Raw genomic sequence first — 18,865 nt, forward strand, 5'->3', positions numbered from 1 at the left:
GTGGGTCCTTATATGCATTTTGGTGGCACCATGAGGTGACACCAAACTTAGTTTGGAGCAATGTGATGAAAGTTTTGTGTTTAAAGCTCCCAAGACTAGCATGCGTCTTGATTTGCTTTGAACACCAAACTTGTTCCTCACTATATTCTGCATAAGAAGATTTTCACCAATTGTTTGTCAAGTTTGGATTGAAGCTCATAAAGATTGACTTATTCATTATCATCTGAAAGCATATAAAACATGGGTTGCCTCCCATGAAGCGCTTCTTTAGCGTCACTAGCTTGACGTTTTTCCTTCATCATGGTGGTTGGTAGTGCTTAAAGTCCTCCCCTCTTGCTGTGGACTTGTATCCATTGGTTGGATCAATGATCTCCACATGTTCCAGGGAAAGAACTCTGTTGATAGTGAAGACCTTAGGTAATTGAGATGGTACAGTAGGGAGATTAGGGGGAATATCTGGGAAGTAAGCTGAGACAACTCTATCCCCTGGAGAGAAATCTTCCGTAGGGATCTTTTTGTTCCTCCATCTCCTTGGTACCTTCTTCTTTGTTTCTTTTGAGGTTGTCTTCCCCTTGGTGACCTCTTTTCTCCAAGGAGTTGTGATGCTGTCTTCACCTGCCTCTAGAGGTTTGGGTTCCTCCAACTTTTCTTTGAGCTGTGGCAATTGCTGTTTTCCTTGTTTATCAATTGAGGGGGTTTCAGAATGAACTGGCTGTGCTTCAGTGCTTGTCTCCTCCTTCAGTGTCTCCTTATCGTTTGTGCTTAGTTCCTTGTCCTCTTGATCTGTTTCTTGTGAGAGTTTGAAGACATTGAAGCTGAGTCGTTCATCATGGATTCTCAATATTAGCTCCCCTTTCTCTACATCGATAAGTGCTCTAGCCGTAGCTAGGAATGGTCTTTCTAATATGATTGGGTGAGTATGACTCTCTTCCATGTCCAGAATGACAAAGTCTGTTGGGAGAAAGTACTTCCCAACCTTTAGCAACACATTTTCCACCACTCCTATTGCTTGCTTTTGAGTTTTGTCAGCCAGTCTGATGATTACATCTATGGGCATTATCTCATTAATCTGCAGCCTCTTCACCAGGGATAAAGGCAATAAGTTGATGCTGGCCCCCAAATCACATAGTGCTCTATCGAACATAGTTTCACCTATGGCACAAGGGATGTGAAAACTCCCTGGGTCTCTTCTTTTCGTAGGCAGCTCAGGTTGAATAAGGGCACTACATTCCTTGTTCATCACTATAGTCTGGCCTCCTTTGAGTGAGCTTTTCCTAGAAAGAAGTTCCTTCATATACTTGATGAATGCAGGCATTTGTTGAATTGCCTTGATGAATGGTATGTTTACATGCAGAGATGCAAACAAGTCTAGGAACCTTGAGTATATTCTCTTTCCCACAGCACCATTGAGCAGTTGAGGGAAGGGAGCATAGAGCTTCAGCAACTCTTGTTGTGAAATTTCTGGTCCTTGGTGATTTCTATCCTCCTCCTTTGTTGAGTTGTCTTCAAGTTGTTTGCAAAGTTTGCCTTGCTTGTCTTCAGTCTCTTGATCACTCGTAGTGACCATTTTGCAATCTTCCCATCTTACTTTCTTTGCTTCTCCTTTGGGGTTTTTCTCCGTGTCACTTGGGAAGCTATCAGTAGGTTTGGGGATCTTCTCAGCTAAATATCCCACCTGGAATTTTAGCTTCCTTATGGTCTCTCCCTGGTTCTTAATATTGGCTCGCACCTCCTCTTTGAACACCTTATTTTCTTAAATCTCTTGGCATATTCCTTCAAGTAAGGCTTCAATCTTAGAGAGCTTGTCATCAATTGATGAGTGATTCAGAGCAGATGTGCTGTTTTGGTTTTGATAAGTGTGTGGAGACGTGTTGTTGTGGAGGTGTTGAGATGTCCTCTGGGTGAATTGCTGGTGGGCTGCATTATTGTTGGAGTTGAAACGTCTCTGGTCTTGGTTTTGATCTTGCTCACTTTCCCACCCAAAGTTTGGGTGGTTTCTCCATCCAGGGTTGTAAGTCTTGGAGTATGGATCATAGTTTTTCCTTGGTGAATTCCCAATGTAGTTGGCTTGCTCCTGACTCCCCTTTGTTTCTTCATTCACTCCTTCTTGGATTATTGATGAAGATGAGATTGTTGCTACTTGGTTCCTCTCCATCTTCTTGGTGAGGTCAGCCAGCTGCTGGGTAATGAGCTTGTTTTGGGCCAACAGAGCATCTACATTGTTTAACTCCATCACTCCTCTTGTGTTCTCTCTTTCGGAAGCATAGAAGTAGTCATTTTCTGCTACTGTTTCAATAACATATATGGCTTCCTCAATGGTCTTCTTCTTGTTCAAGGATCCTCCAGATGAATGGTCTACGGCCTTCTTTGACTCATAAGAGAGCCCTTCATAGAAAATGTGTAGCTGGACCCATTCGTTGAACATGTCAGGTGGACACCTCCTTGTTAAGTCCTTGAACCTCTCCCATGCTTCATACAGGGTCTCACCATCTTGTTGCCTGAAAGTTTGAACCTCAGCTCTCAGCCTATTGATTCGTTGAGGAGGGTAGAATCTTGCTAAGAATTTGTTCACCACATCCTCCCAAGTTGTCAAGCTCTCCCTTGGGAAAGATTCCAACCACTTGGCTGCCTTGTCCCTGAGTGAGAAAGGAAATAAGAGCAGTCTATAGGCGTCAGGATGAGCACCATTAGATTTCACTGTGTCACATATTCTCAGGAAGATGGTCAAATGTTGATTGGGGTTTTCTTGAACACCTCCTCCAAACGAACAGTTGTTCTGAACAAGGGTGATGAGCTGTGGTTTAAGTTCAAAGTTGTTGGCATGGATTGTTGGCATGGATTGTTGGCTTTTGGATGCTACTTCCACAATTGCCTGGGTTTGGATTAATGTAAGAGCCCAAAACTCTTCTGTCCTCCCCAGCATGAATTGCTCCACCTCCTCTGCCATGGTTGCGAGTCTCTTCTTCATGATGATTTTCCATGTTTTCTTCCATGTTTGGTTCAAAGTATTCCTCAAAGTGTTCCTCTTCTTCTTCAGCACCAACTACACGTTTTTCTTTTGCCTCCCTCCTTAGTCTAAGGAAGGTTCTCTCAGGTTCAGAATCAAAGGAAGTTGAAGCCCCGCTTCTTCTCCCTGTCATACAACCAACAAGTACAAGCAAGAAAATAGGTGCAGACAGTATTTGTGTCAGAATTGCTATTAGTTGTGGGTGATGCAATATATCAAACAGTTAGTGGGTTAGCAAACAAAATTGAAAATAACAAAGAAAAACAAAAGAGTAGAGGGGGAAGGGAAGAAGTTTAACTAAAACAAAAAGTAAATTACTCAAACAGAAAAATGAAATTCACAAAATAAAATGCTCAATCTAGTGATCTTCCAATCTAATCAATGTTGATGCATAATCAATCCCCGGCAACGGCGCCATAAACTTGATGCACGAAAAACTTGTCTCTCAACAAATCTCCCTTCGGCAAGTGTACCGAATTTGTCGTCAAGTAAAAACTCACAATAGAGTGAGGTCGAATCCTACAGGGATTGATTGATCAAGCAACTTTAATTAGAAAAATGTTCTAGTTGAGCGAATCCAGAATTTGGGTTGAGAGTTGCAGAAAGTAAAATGGCGGGAATGTAAATAACAGAAAAGTAAATGCTAGAATTAAAGGACTGGAAGTAAATGACTGAAAATAAATTGCAGAACGGTAAATGGGAATGGGGGATTTGCTCATAAAAGTAAATAGCAGAAATTAAAGAGAATGGGTAAGATCAGAGATGGGGAATTCATTGGGCTTAGGAGATGTTGCAATTCTCCGGATCAAGTTCATTTTCATCTCTTCCTCAATCAATGCACTCATTGATCTCCTTGGCAATCTTAAGTGATTGAATTATAATTTCTTGCAATTCAATCTCTCAAATCTTGATCAATAGCCAATTCCTTGGTCAATTGCTCATGAGAAGAGATGAAGTATGGTCACTGATTATACCACATGCATTTCCCAAATCAAGTATTGAGAGGGTTATAGTCACATACCCATCCAAACCCAATTTGGTCCAACATGAGAAAGCATTTCTAGCTTGATCTCTTCATTCCTCTTTCAAGGTTCAAAAGAGATCCAAGTTTGAATAGCTTCTCTTCCAAGATAACTACTCAATTGGATGAAGATCAAAAGCTTTCAAGTAAAATCAAGAGGAAAGATAGAAGAAGAATAATGAAAATTAGTATTGATCCATCAAATTACAACAGAGCTCCCTAACCCAATGAAAGGGGTTTAGTTGTTCATAGCTCTTGAAAATGAAAACAAAGATGGAGAATACATCATAAAACTAGAAATTTGCAAAGAAAGTAAAATACAGAGAGCCTCCAGAACTCCTTCTCAATTCAAAGCTACTCCTATATATACTACTCTTCTCAGCTTCTAGTGTGATTCTTCAAGTCTTGCGCCTTTGGATCTTGAGTTTGAAGCAGTTCCTTTCTTTATTTGGGCTTGGCTTTACTTGCAGAGAGAAAGTGCGAAGTGGGCGGAGACTTTAGTTCAGGACGTTAGGGGTGTTAATATTTAATGAGAATATAAGTTCGAGAACGTTAGTGACACTTAACATTGTCACTAACGTTCCAATGCACCCCTTTGCCTCACGTGAAAACCCACGTTAACTAGGTTAACGTGGCTTTTAACGTTGCCTTGTTAACCTTCGAGAACGTTAGTGACACTCAACATTGTCACTAACGTTCCAGTGTGCCCCTTATTGCTTCACGTTAAAGCCCACGTTAACTAGGTTAACGTGGCTTCTAACGTGGCCCTTGCCATCCTTCGAGAACGTTAGTGACATTCAACATTTTCACTAACGTTCCAATGTGCCCCTAGGTCTCACGTTAGAGTCCACGTTAACTAGGTTAACGTGGCTTCTAACGTGGCCATCTTTAGCCATCCCAACGTTAGTGACAATGTTGAGTATCACTAACGTTGGCTCATCCTTCATTCCTCATCGTTAGCTTCCACGTTAACCAAGTTAACGTGGAAGTTAACGTGACTCTTGGGGGTTGTGTGGTTGCTTCAACGTTAGTGACAATGTTGAGTGTCACTAACGTTGTCGACAACTCTTCATCCCTCACGTTAGTTCCCACGTTAACCAAGTTAACGTGGGAGTTAACGTGGTACTTTGTATCATAGGCTAACGTTAGTGACAATGTTGAGTGTCACTAACGTTGGCTTCTCTTCCCCCCTTAACGTTAGAGGCCACGTTAACTAGGTTAACATGGCTTCTAACGTGGCCACTTATGACTAATTGCCAACGTTAGTGACAATGTTAAGTGTCACTAACGTTGGCTCAACTTCTGTTCTCCACGTTAGAATTCACGTTAACTTAGTTAACGTGACTCTCTAACGTGGGCATTGATGGCTTTTTGAGAGTGTTATTGGCAATCACTTTTCTCATTAACCTTGCAAGTTACCTCCCCTTTTCTTGCTTCCTTTTGGTCCTGAAATCAAGCAATAAAGTGCATCAAAGCTCTAGTCCAAGTCATGAGTAATGCAACATAATATTTGTCACTAAACTTATGCAAAATCCTCATGAAATTATGTAAAATGCACAATGTATGCTTGAATCAAGGCATAGGTGAATATCTACCCAAAACTAGCTTATTTCCTAAAGAAATACATGAAACTAACCTAAAAATAGTAAAGAAAAGGTCAGTGAAACTGGCCAAGATGCCCTGGCATCAGTGAACCATTTCCCTTTTACTCTTAAAGCCACAAAGAGCTCTAAGTTGGCCATCTGTTTCAAGCAAACCATACTCAATTGGAAAAGTAAAGATAAAAGCTAAAGATTTTACCCACTTGAAATTTGTATTGGGCGGTAATGGCCTTGGGACAGGTATTTCCAGTGGTTTTGCAAGCTCTACTCCCTTGTGTTCCTCTGTGAATCCTTCCACTTTGCAATTTTCTTCAACTGTAACCATGTCTTGATCAAAGTTGTCGATATCTTCCTCATCACTCGAGTCATAATTTGGAGGTTGAGAAAAGTCTACCTCTGCATCATCTTCGTTTCACTTGGGGAAGATTCTTCGATCTCAAAGAATTCACTTGCGGATGCAAGTTCATTACTAGGAGAACTTAACTTGTGATTATCATTGGCAAGGAAACTCGCCTCTGGAGTTGTTCCGTCTAGTCCTTCATAAGATTCCTGCTTTGGGGGTTGTGCACTGTCCTCCTTAGCATCAGTTGCAAAATTCTTGACAGAATTATTTTTCGATTCTGGATTCCCACGGGGGTTCAGCGTCTCCTAAGTCTTCAACTAATTCTTCTTCTTCGATAATTATAGCTTCTTCCACTTGTTCCAGTATAAAATCATGCTCCGTACTGTCCAGTGGTTCTAGTATCTCTTTCATGCTACGTTCTTCATTAGATTGTCCACATGAAGCCATGGGGGTTCCTTGAGTGTCCGAACATCGGGAAGTTAGTCTATTTATCGCTTGATTCAATTGGTGAAGTGTGGCATGAAATCTTTCAAATGTTGCCTTGAGTTGCTCCCTTGTTTCTTGGGGCGATGGATATGGACATGGTGCATAGGGAAGGGGTGGTTCTTGGGAGTAATTGGGTTGGAATTGGGGTGGATATGAGTTAGGGTCATATGGAGGTGAATGGTGACAATTGACTTGTGAGTGTGGTGGTTCAAAGCTGTGTTGAGGAGGTGGTTCATAGGCGTATGGTGGGGCTTGTCGGTAATTACAAGGGGTTCCACCATATCTATCATCTGGGTATGCATTCTGGAATGGTCGTGGTCTATGGTATCTTGGAGGGTATTGTTGCCAAAAGGGTTGATCAGATCCTCATGGCTCCGTCCATCTCTGATTGTGCTGACCTTGATGCATGTTCCTGTCATAGCTTCTATTCCTTACAACAGCATTAGAACCAAACTCAAAGCGATGGGGGTGAGAACTCATAACAACTAATAAAAATTAAAAACAAAAATAAAAACAAATAAACAAGCAAAATAAAATATTTACAATAACCAATAATAAGGCACACGTTTGCAACTCCCTAGCAACGGTGCCATTTTTTGACGAACGGATTTTCTACCGATAAAGAAATTCACGAATATAATCGCGTTGTAAGTATAGCTTCTAAACCAACAGAGAATCCTTTTGTACAAAAGTTTTGGTTGTCACAAGTAACAAATCCCTTAAAATTGATAACCGAAGTATTTAAACCTCAGGTCGTCTTCTCAAGGAATTGCAGGGAGGTGTATTGGTTACGCAAAGGTATATTTTGGGGTTTTTAAAAGGTTTGAACAAGTAATTTAATTGACAAGAAAAATAAATTAATAATTAATAGAACTCTTGGCAAGGTATGAGAATTAGAAGTCCTATCCTAGTTATCCTTATCAATTGTGATGAGAATTGGATTTTAATCCCACTTTAATTAACCCTTGCTCAACAAAGGAGAGTCAAGTGAACTAATTAATTTGATCCTCAGGTCATAGCCAATTTCTAAGAAAAGACTAGAGTTATTGGAATTCAAATCAATTAGCAAAAATAACAATAATCAATCACGATGAGTTTAATAACTCAAGAGTCTCGAATTAATCAATTAAAGCCAAGAATATAAAAAGCTAAATAAAAATCATAAATCTGATATACCTCAATTGCATTAATAAAAGAGAATCAATCTAAACATAAAGAGTTCATAAGCCAAATTGGTAACATAAGTCAGATACGAATAAAAGCATTAGAATAAATAAAAATATAAAAGGAATATTGAACCTGTAATTGGAGAAGATGAAATCCTAATCTTAAGAGAAATTCTAATCCTAAATCCTAATCCTAATCCTAAATCCTAAGAGAGAAGAGAGAACCTCTCTCTAAAAACTACATCTACTCCTAAAATTCTGTATTATGAATGTATGATGCGTTGTTGATCCTCCCTTTGATTCCTCCATTCTCTTGCTTATATTCTTTGTTTCTGGATTCAGAATTGGGCCGAAAAAGGGTCCAGAAATCGATGGGGGCATTTTCTGCAGATTCCTGTACGTGGCGTCTGTCACGCGTTCGTGTGGGTCACGTGTTCACGTCATCTGGGAGTTTTCCTTGTCACGCGTACGCGTCGGTCACGCGTACGCGTCATTTGCGTTCTGCTCAAGGCGCGCGTCCGCGTCAGTCACGCGTGCGCGTCGATGCCTTTTCGCGCTAGGCACGCATTCGCGTCATCCATGCGTTCGCGTCGCTGCCCTTTTCTTCAAAACTCCATTTTTGTGCTTTCCTTCCATTTTTGTATGTTTTCTTTTCGTCCCCTAAGCCATTCTTGCCCTATGAAACCTGAAAATACTTAACACACAAATCACGGCATCGAATGGTAATAAAAGGGTAATTAAAATTAATATTTTTAAAGCATAGGAAACATATTTTTTTTCACATATATCATAAAATAAGGAAGGGAAAGTAAAACCATGCAATTTACATGAATAAGTGGGTGAAGGGTTGAATAAATCACTTAAATTAAGTACAAAATACATCATGAAATATGGGTTTATCACCTATCTTTGAAAAATTTCACTAATTCAAATTAAAAATATGTGTTAAACTTGTTTGAAGACTGTAAATTAGAACATGAATTATAGCTAAGAACATACACTCCATGAGTTTTGAGCTTAATTACGTGGTTACACTATTTAACCATAATATTTTTTCTTGTGTGTTTTCTTCTCTATCATTGCAATCTATAGTTTGTTCCATTCTATATGTCCATTGTTTAGTGTATTTAAATGTATGCATATGATTGAGGCCATCATTTTTTTTTAGCTCACTTATCCCAAATAGCCTACCCTTTCAATTACTTTTGTTAGCCACTTTGAGCCTATTAATCCCCATTTGTTCTATATTTTACCACATCACCAACCTTAAGCGAAAAAACAATTAATTACCCCAAATGAATCTTTGGTTAGCTTAAGATAGAGATTGTGTATCAATTAAGTGTAGGGAACTGTGGGAACTTGGGTTGATGAAAGTGTGTTGTGTTTAGTGACAAAAGTATTGGGAATTTGGGTGCCTACTCATGTGAGACCAAAAAAATTAAAAATTCATGTGCTTTGATATGTTATGTCTACTTTTATATTTCATAAAAAAAACCAAAAATATTCAAATAAATAAATAAATAAATAGGGGACAAAATTAACCTAATGTTAAATTTAATAAAAGATCAATGCATATGTGATAAAATTAAAGAAAAAGTTGATACATGAGTTTGTAAAATATACAAAAGTGGGAATTATGGGTAGCTAGGCATGATTTTAGAATTTTATAGAATGTGTGTATGTTAGGCGATAGCTTAGGTTACTCAAAGATTCAATTTATAGCTCACTTAGCCATACATATATCCTCACCCTTACCTTAGCCCCATTATAACATTGAAAAGACCTCATGATGTTTGCATTGGTGCATTAAATATTTGTTGATTGGGTAGATGAAGAACAAAATTTTAGAAAGCATGACTAGAGAAGACTAGAGTGGACTACCCTATACACTTGAGAGATTAGAGTGCATATACACTACTAGTAAGGGTTCAATGCTTGATTCTATGTTCCCTGCTTTCATGAGCTATCTTCTGACAACTTTACTTGTCTTTTATTGTATGATTAGAATTAGTGAAATCTGATTTATGTTTGTCTTGAAGAACTTGTTTACTTTTGACCAAGTAGACAGAATCATCTCAGCATATAGCTGCATTCATTCATATGTTGCATTGCATTTCATGAGTCTTACTTTCCCCTATTCATTCTTTTTGTCTCCCTGAGCTTAGCATGAGGACATGCTAATGTTTAAGTGTGGGGAGTTTGATAAACCACTATTTCATGGTTTATCTTGTGCTAATTTGAGTGGTTTTTATCAACTCTTTACTCACTTATTCATATGATTTGCATGATTTTACAATTCCTTCCCAATTTTATTTTATGGTGGAAAACTTGCTTCCTAAGCCTTTAAATTGTATATTTTTAATTCCCCTTTATACCATTCGATGCCGTGATCTGTGTGTTCAGTGTTTTCAGGCTTTACAGGGCAGGAATGGCTTAAAGGATGGAAAGGAAGCTTGCAAAAATAGAAGGAACACAAGAAATAAAGGAGACAACCAGAGAGCATCGACGCACACGCATGGCTCACACGTGCACGGACTTGGAGAAATTCATAGCAACGCATGCGCGTACCTGACGAGTACGCGTGAGAAGCGATTTGCACAGCGACGCGTGCGCGTACCTGACGCGTACGCGTGACACGTGAAGATGGCCAGTGACGCGTACGCGTGACTGACGCGTACACGTGACATGCGCGACCTGGAAAAATCGCAGAAAATGCTGGGGGCAATTTCGGGCTGAGTTTAGACCTAGTTTTCGGCCCAGAAATGCAGACTAAAGCCAGGAGACAAGCAGAGACTCAAGACAGATTCCATTATTCATAATTTGAGGTTTAGATGTAGTTTCTAGAGAGAGAGGCTCTCTCCTCTCTCTAGGTTTTAGGATTTCTCTTAGTCTTAGGTTTATTTCTTCTGAATTCCAGGTTCAATGTTCCTTTACTTTAGTTTCTCTTCTACTTTTATTTGTCTTAGCATTCTAGTTTATCTATTTTACTTATTGATTACTTTATGTTGCTATTTGGTTTATGAACTCCATGTTAGATTTGAATTTCTTATTTAATGTAATTTGAAGTATTTTATGTTTATGATTTTAATTTAGCTTTTTACATTCTTAGCTTTGGTTGAGTAATTGGAGACACATGAGTTATCAAACTCCTTGTTGATTGATAATTGGAATTTGCTAATTGATTTGAATCCCTCTAACCCTAGTCTTTCCTTAGGAGTTGACGAGGACCTGAGGAATCAAATTGATTTATCCACGTAACTTACCTCCATAGTTAGAGGATGACCTAGTGGGAGTAATGAACAATTGATATCACAATTGATAAGGATAACTAGGATAGGACTTCTAATTCTCATACCTTGCTAAGAGTTTTCTTAATTATTAGTTTATTTTCTTGCCATTTACCTTCCTTGTTCAACCTTTCAAAAACCCAAAAATATATTTTCTCATAACCAATAATAAATACACCTCCCTGCAATTCCTTGAGAGACAACCCAAGGTTCAAATACTTCGGTTTATTTTTATTGGGTTTGCTTAAGTGACAATCAAAACTTTTGTATGAAAGGATTCTTGTTGGTTTAGAAACTATACTTTCAACGAGACTTTATTTGTGAAATTCTTTACTAGCAAAAATCTATTCGTCAATGCCTTTGTCCTTGGAAAAGGAGCTCCGAAATATTTTTGAGTTGCAACGACTGTCTATCCCCTCCACCTTTAGTGGCTTTTGGATTCCCCCCTCACTGGGTACCTTTAAGATTAATTGTGATGCTAGCTATCCTAGCAATGGTGCTCGAGTTGGTTTTGATTGTGTTAGCAGAGATTGGAAAGGAATGTGGCAACGAGGCTGTCTGAGAACAATTGAAAGTCGTAGCATTTTGCAGGAGAGTTTTTTGCTATTTGGAGAGGCTTGCTTTTAGCATGGGACTCAGGACAAAGAGACATTATATGTGAGACAGACTGTGTGGAGGCCTTTACTATTGTCAATAATTTATAGGATTGCTCTGGTTTTATTGATCCTTTGGTGTTACAAATTCGAGATATCATGTCTCGAAAATGGCGTGCTGATCTCCGGTTGATCTTGAGAGATGCAAACATAGTAGCAGACATCATGGAAAACACTGCAATAAGGACTGATAAAGAGATTATCGTCGGTTAAGAATTTTCACAAAATAGAATCTCGTTGCAAGCATAGTTCAAACCAACGATTAATCCTCAATCAAAGTTTGAAAGAACAAATTGTCACTTTTCAAAACAAATATAAATCGGGAGTTTTAATTCCCGGGTCATCTCCGAAGGACTAGTGATCAATGAATGCACAATTTTGGTTGTGAAGGCAAAAGGAATTTTCAATGAAGAGATAAACAATTAAAGAAATAAAAGAACATTCAAAATTGCAATTAATGAACTAATATAGGAATTAAAGAACTAGCTATGTATTATGAACAAGTAAGATATAAAAGTGATTGATGTATGTGTGTGTGTGTGATTCAAAGCATAAATGGAATCTTGGCTTGGGATGAGCTATGGATCCTTTCCTTGTTGCAACCACAACTATGACAATTGTAATGGATTAATCTCACTTAGTTAACCCTCACATCAGAGAGTAGGTCAAGTGAGCATAGTTGTTCTTAATCTACAAATCCTAACTCACTTGCTAATTGCCTTTGCAACAAGTTAGTGTTAGTGGAAACAAGAACAATTAACAATCCAAGAATTATCACTAAATGTTGGACATTCCAACTCTAGGAACCCATATGCTCATTTACCCCAAGCCAAGAGGTGAAAATTCAACCCATAATCAAAATTGACATTTTCACAAACACTTGGTGGGCATAAACACAAATCGTGACAAAATTGAGAAAATTCTTGAAAACTATGAGCAACAAATGATCAAAAACAAAAATAGCAACTCAACCAAGCATGTAATAATCATCAATCATCAAAATCATCAACAAGAGATCAAAATTGCAAAAAAGTATATATATTAACACTATGACTTTAACTACAAGAAAGAGTAGCAAAATTGTAACAATAAAAAGTAGTAATTAACTTACAATGGAGGCTAGCAAAATCCAATATCAAAAATAGAAAATGGCACTTGAAATGTAAAATCCTAATATAAACCCTAATGGTGTTGAGAGAAAACTTAAAGAAAAACTAACCTAAAGCCTCCTACTACTATCTACTACTACTCCTAATGATATCCTATCCTTATCCAATGTTTGCCCCTTCCAATATGAGCTATGGCCATCAGAATTGGGCCTCAAATCCCTCAAAAACGCGAGTCACGTGCATTTTTAATGAAGGCATGCACGGGTACCTGTGCGTACACAGCACACTTCGCGATACTTTGGATGATTGTGCGATGCGTAAGATGTTGTGCGCTCGCACACTTTGCTCTGCTTTGCTGCCTGTGCGTATGCATAAGTGGCTGTGCGCACGCACACATCGCTTTGCTCTTCTCCTTTGTTTCTCCATGCTTCCTCCTCCTTACATGCTCCTCTTCCATTCTCACCAAGCCATTCCTACCTTATACATCTGAAATCACTCACAAACAATATTAAGGTATCGAATGGAAGGCAAATGGAATAAAATAGGTCAAACTAGGCACAAAAGAGCATGTTTTCATAATTAAGCACAATTTTAGGAGAAAAGCTCAAAAGCATAATTAAGCACAATTTTAGGATTATATGATGAAATCCTCTCAATTTCAATAAAAAAGTGTAGGATTATATGATGAAATCCTCTCAATTCTAATAAAAAATTATCGTAAAATACGGATTCATCAAGGACCCTGTTCATACCCTGGGTCGAGCTGTCCGACCCGGGTTGTTTGACGACAAGTCGACCGACCTCTTTAGGTTATGACTATCCGACCTCTTCACAAAGAGCTCGGCCAAATCGCCATAAGAGGCCCAAGCAGGCCCAAACGAGGGGACACAGCCAAAATCTAAAGGCGGCAAAGCCTAAAAGATAAGGTGGTTCCCCTTAAAGATAGGATGACTTCACTCAAAGATAAGATAAGATAACTATCTTATCTCCCGAAAGGTCACTCCACAGCATTATAAATACACTGAAGCACCCAGGTATAACTCATACTCTGATTCTACCAAAAAATCCTGCTTAATACCCTTGCATCGGAGTCCCTTGCAAGTACCACCACCCTCCGATGACAAAGGGTCAGCCGCATTGCTGGTCCAACAAGTCGGACGCGACAACTCTGGCCACCATCCACAAGTCGGACGCATCACCTCTAACCAGCACAGAGGATCTCGTCCGAGATTGACCTACAGTTTCAGGTAACCCTTGGAACATTGGCGCCGTTGTCGGGGAACCTGGAAGTCATCCCATCATCATGGCAGACAACCTGGACAATGACCACAACTCTGATTTGGAAAACCGAATGCCACATAAGAACGCAGAGGTTACACTAGATGATACTTCTCAACCTAACAAAGACAAGAACTCCCCAAGCACGGGAGCCATGGAGGCACTTCAAGATCGCCTGAAACAACTTGAAAAGGAGGTCGAGTATCAGCGGGAAGCCGAGAGAGACTTATGAAGAGAAGCTAGGCGACGTCGCGAATTAGAGGACAAGCTCCTAAAGATCGAAGCCAATCTCAAAGCTAAAACTACCCGACCCAGCCACGAAGATAGCTCCCGCAAAGACCAAGATCTGTTCACCAAAGAGATCATGAAGGTCAAAATTCCAAAAGACTTCAAACCTCCCGACATGACTCTATATGATGGCACAACAGACCCCAGCCATCATCTCAGCAACTTCCGAAGCAGAATGTATCTCACCGACGCCTCAGACGCAACTCGGTGCAAAGCCTTCCCAACTACTCTGACAAAGACGGCAATTAAATGGTTTGACAACCTGCCCCCCAGGTCTATCTCAAGCTTTGACGACTTAGCCAAAAAGTTTCTAGCCAGATTCTCCATCCAGAAGGATAAAACTAAACATGTCCCAAGTCTACTAGGGATAAAGCAAGGAGATCGGGAAAATCTTCGCAGTTACATGGAAAGATTCAACAAGGCATGTTTGGACATACAACATCTACCAACAGAAGCAGCCATTGTGGGCCTCATCAATGGCCTACGAGAAGGACCTTTTAGTCACTTCATATCGAAAAAACATCCCACATCTCTAAATAAAGTACAAGAACGAGCAGAAAAGTACATCAACATGGAGAAAAACTCCCGATTAGGAGAGACCTCAAAATCTAGATTCTCCAATAAAGATAAAGAAACCAAGAAAAAAGAGGATCAACACGGGGAGAAGATCAAAAAATACTACAATTACACCCCTCTTCGAGTGTCTCTTGTGGATGTCTGTCGAGAAGTATGCCACATTGAAAAGATACCCCCACCTCGCCCACTCAAAAGCAAGAAAGGAGGAGGGAATCGGACAGAATACTGTGAATACCATCGAATCTATGGACATCCCACCAACGAGTGCTTCGATTTGAAGAACATCATAGAAATCAGATGAGCCGAGAAAAAGAAGAAGGGACAAAGAGGTCGGACAAACTGAACGACCACCTCGTACCCCGAAGAGACATGTCCACATGATACATGGAGGATTCATAGGAGGAGGAATCTCCAAATCATATCGCAAAAGACATCTGAAGGAAGTATATCATGTCGAAGGAAGAGAAGGAGCACTCGAACTCCCCACTATCACCTTCACCAAAGAGGACGCAGCTGGCGTCATCTCAGGACATGACGATCCCATGGTCATCACTATCATATTAGCCAACGCTAATCTTCACCGCACGCTGGTAGACCAGGGAAGCTCGGCTGACATATTGTTCAAAACGGCCTTCGACAAACTCGGCATAGAGGAAAAAGAGCTCAAAGCATATCCAAATAGCCTATTCAGGCTGGGAGACACTCCAATCCAACCACTCGGATACATCTCATTACACACAACCTTTGGGAAAGGAAATCGGTCAAGGACACTCAACATAAACTACATTGTGGTCGACGTAAGTACAACCTACAATGCCCTGATAGGTCGGACAATGCTAAATCAGCTCGGCGCAGTAGTCTCGACTCCACATATGTGCATGAAGTTCCCGACCACAGAAGGAATCGCAACAATAAGAGCAGACCAGAAGATAGCGCGCCGCTGCTACAACAAAAGTCTAAACCTCAAAGGCAAAGGAGAAGAAATTCACACCATCGAGCTCGGGAGAGTTCGAGGACGGGAGGAACTTCGTCCAAAACCTGAAGGCGAAACAGAAAAAGTTCAAATCGGAGATACTCCAGATAAAATGACCAATATTGGCACAGTCCTAAAAGGAGACAAAAAGGAGTCCCTTATACGTTTCCTGTGAGATAATGTCGACCTCTTTGCATGGAAGGCTGCAGACATGCCGGGCATAGACCCTAAGTTAATGTGCCACAAGTTGGCAGTTTACCCAGGGTCTCGGCCAGTATAGTAGAGATGTAGAAAGCTCGGACCAGAACGATCCCAAGCTGTGGAAGAGCAGGTACAAGATCTACTGGAGGCAGGATTCATAAGAGAAGTCAAGTATCCACTATGGCTAGCTAACTTCGTCTTGGTGAAAAAATCAAATGGGAAGTGGCAAATGTGTACTGACTACACTAATCTCAACAAAGCCTGCCCAAAAGACCCTTATCCACTCCCAAATATCGACGCTCTGGTGGATGCCTCCTCCGGATATAAATACCTCTCATTTATGGACGCCTATTCAGGATACAATCAAATCCCAATGTACCCACCTGATCAAGAAAAAACCTCATTCTTAACCCCAAAGGAAAATTATTGCTACATCGTCATGCCATTTGGACTCAAAAATACGGGAGCTACTTATCAAAGATTAATGAATAAAATCTTTGCAGAACACATCGGGAAAGTCATGGAAGTCTATGTTGATGACATGTTAATAAAGACACAAAACGAAGAGTCGTTACTGTACGACCTCACCCAAGTATTCGACACTATAAGAAGGCATGGCATGCGACTTAACCCTGCAAAATGCACCTTCGCAGTAGAAGCCAGCAAATTCTTGGGATTTATGCTCACACAAAGAGGAATCGAGGCAAATCCGGATAAATGCTGGGCTATACTCGACATGAAGAGTCCAACCTATGTCAAAGAGGTACAACAACTCAATGAAAGATTGGCAGCCTTGTCCAGATTTTTAGCCGGATCGGCAATTAGATCACTACCCTTCTACACTATTCTAAGGAAGGGAAAGAGGTTTGAATGGACAATGGAGTGCGAGCAGGCCTTCCAAGATTTCAAAAGGTTCTTGGGACAACCACCTATTCTAACTCGGTCACAGGAAGGAGAACCACTTCTATTGTACCTCGTAGTAGGAAATCGGACAGTAGCCTCGGCACTGGTCTGAGAAGACGACAATGGACAACAACCTATATACTTCATCAGAAAAGCACTACAAGGGTCTGAATTAAACTACCAAAAAATAGAAAAATTCGCCTATGATCTCATAATAACATCTCAACGACTTCGCCCATATTTCCAAGCCCACATCATCAGGGTTCGAACCAACCAGCCCATAAAAGGCATTCTACAAAAACCAGATTTAGCAAGAAGAATCTTGCAATGGGAAGTCGAATTATCCGAATTCGACCTTCAATATGAAGCTCGGACATCCATCAAATCACAGTATCTTGCCGACTTCATTGCATAGTTTATGGACACCCTGGAACTCCCTATAGAATGGAATCTCTACGTAGACGGTTCCTCAAACAAAACTGGAAGTGGCCCAAGCGTGATAATAGAAAGCGACTAGGGAACCCAAATCAAACTTTCCCTCAAATTCGGGTTCCCTGCTTCAAACAACCAGGCCGAATATGAGGCACTACTAGCTGGTTTGAAGCAGGCTAAGGAGGTTGGAGCCCAAAAACTTATTATCTTCAGCGATTCACAGGTAGTCACCTTACAAATAGCAGGGAGATACCAAGCCAAATATCCCACAATGAAAAAATACTTGGACAAAACCAAGGAACAACTCGGACAATTCGGGGAATATGAGGTCCGCCATATACCTTGGGAGCAGAATGCTCTAGCAGATGCACTCTCAAAACTAGCCAGCACCAAACCAGGGGGCAATAATGGAAGCCTCATCCAGGAAATGTTGCAAAACCCGTCGATCTTGGAAGAAGAAAAGGTCCTAACCATAACAGGTCTGGATCAAGGATGGATGACTCCCATAATTAACTACCTCAAAACAGAAACACTCCCTATAGATAAGAAGGAGGCAAAGAGGTTAAAATGGGAGGCACAATACCACACCATCATAAACAATACTCTATACAAGAGAGGGATTTCAACACCATTGTTAAAATATGTGCCAACTTCCAACACAAAGGAAGTTTTAGAAGAAGTACACAGTGGCATCTGTGGCAACCATCTCGGAGCACAGGCACTTACCAAAAAAGTACTCCGGGCCGGATTCTATTGGCTGACTCTACAAAAAGAAGCAACAGAATTCGTAAAGACATGTCCACCATGTCAGAAACATGCCAACTTCCACATCGCCCCACCAGAGGAGCTTATCAGCGTAACCTCACCCTGGCCATTCGCAAAATGGGGACTCGACCTCCTTAGACCCTTCCCTCAAGCATCAGGACAGGTCAAATTTCTCATCGTTGGGATAGACTATTTCACAAAATGGATTGAGGTAGAACCCCTAGCTAACGCCACTGCTCAAAGAAGTCAAAAATTCCTATATAGAAACATTGTCACAAGGTTTGGGGTTCCATACTCCATCACCACAAATAATGGCACTCAATTTACAGACACAGACTTCAGAAAATTGGTGGCCGACCTGAACATAAAACACCAATTCACATTCGTAGAACACCCCCAGGCCAATGGACAAGCAGAAGCTGCTAACGAAGTCATATTAGCCGGGTTAAAACGGAGATTACAGGATGCAAAGGAAGCCTGAGCCGAAGAGCTCCCATAAGTCCTATGGGCATATCAGACAACTCCACACTCTACCACAAAGGAATTACCTTTCCGATTAGCTTACGGAATGGAAGCAATGATCCTAGTGGAGGTCGAAGAAGGATCGCCCAGAGTGATCCACTACAGTGGAGAGGCCAACTCCCAACGTCAAAAGGAAGAACTCGACCTACTTCCAGAAATCCGAGAAAGAGCTCGGATCAGGGAAGAGGCATTAAAACGTCGAATGGCTTCAAGATACAACCAAAAGGTAGTGCCACGAAGTTTTGCTGAAAGCG

General features: G+C 40.5%; 1 non-coding gene across 1 annotated transcript; it reads left to right on the top strand.

The window, feature by feature from the left end:
* Positions 1–2,423: 2,423 nt before the first annotated feature.
* LOC148564328 (small nucleolar RNA R71) lies at positions 2,424–2,527 on the top strand. The gene has a single exon (XR_015885443.1). It is a non-coding gene; the product is annotated as a small nucleolar RNA R71 (small nucleolar RNA).
* Positions 2,528–18,865: the final 16,338 nt, after the last annotated feature.

The sequence above is a fragment of the Arachis ipaensis genome, chromosome B5 (assembly GCF_059453495.1).
Source record: "Arachis ipaensis isolate K30076 ecotype BB chromosome B5, ASM5945349v1, whole genome shotgun sequence".
Lineage (NCBI taxonomy): Eukaryota > Viridiplantae > Streptophyta > Magnoliopsida > Fabales > Fabaceae > Arachis > Arachis ipaensis.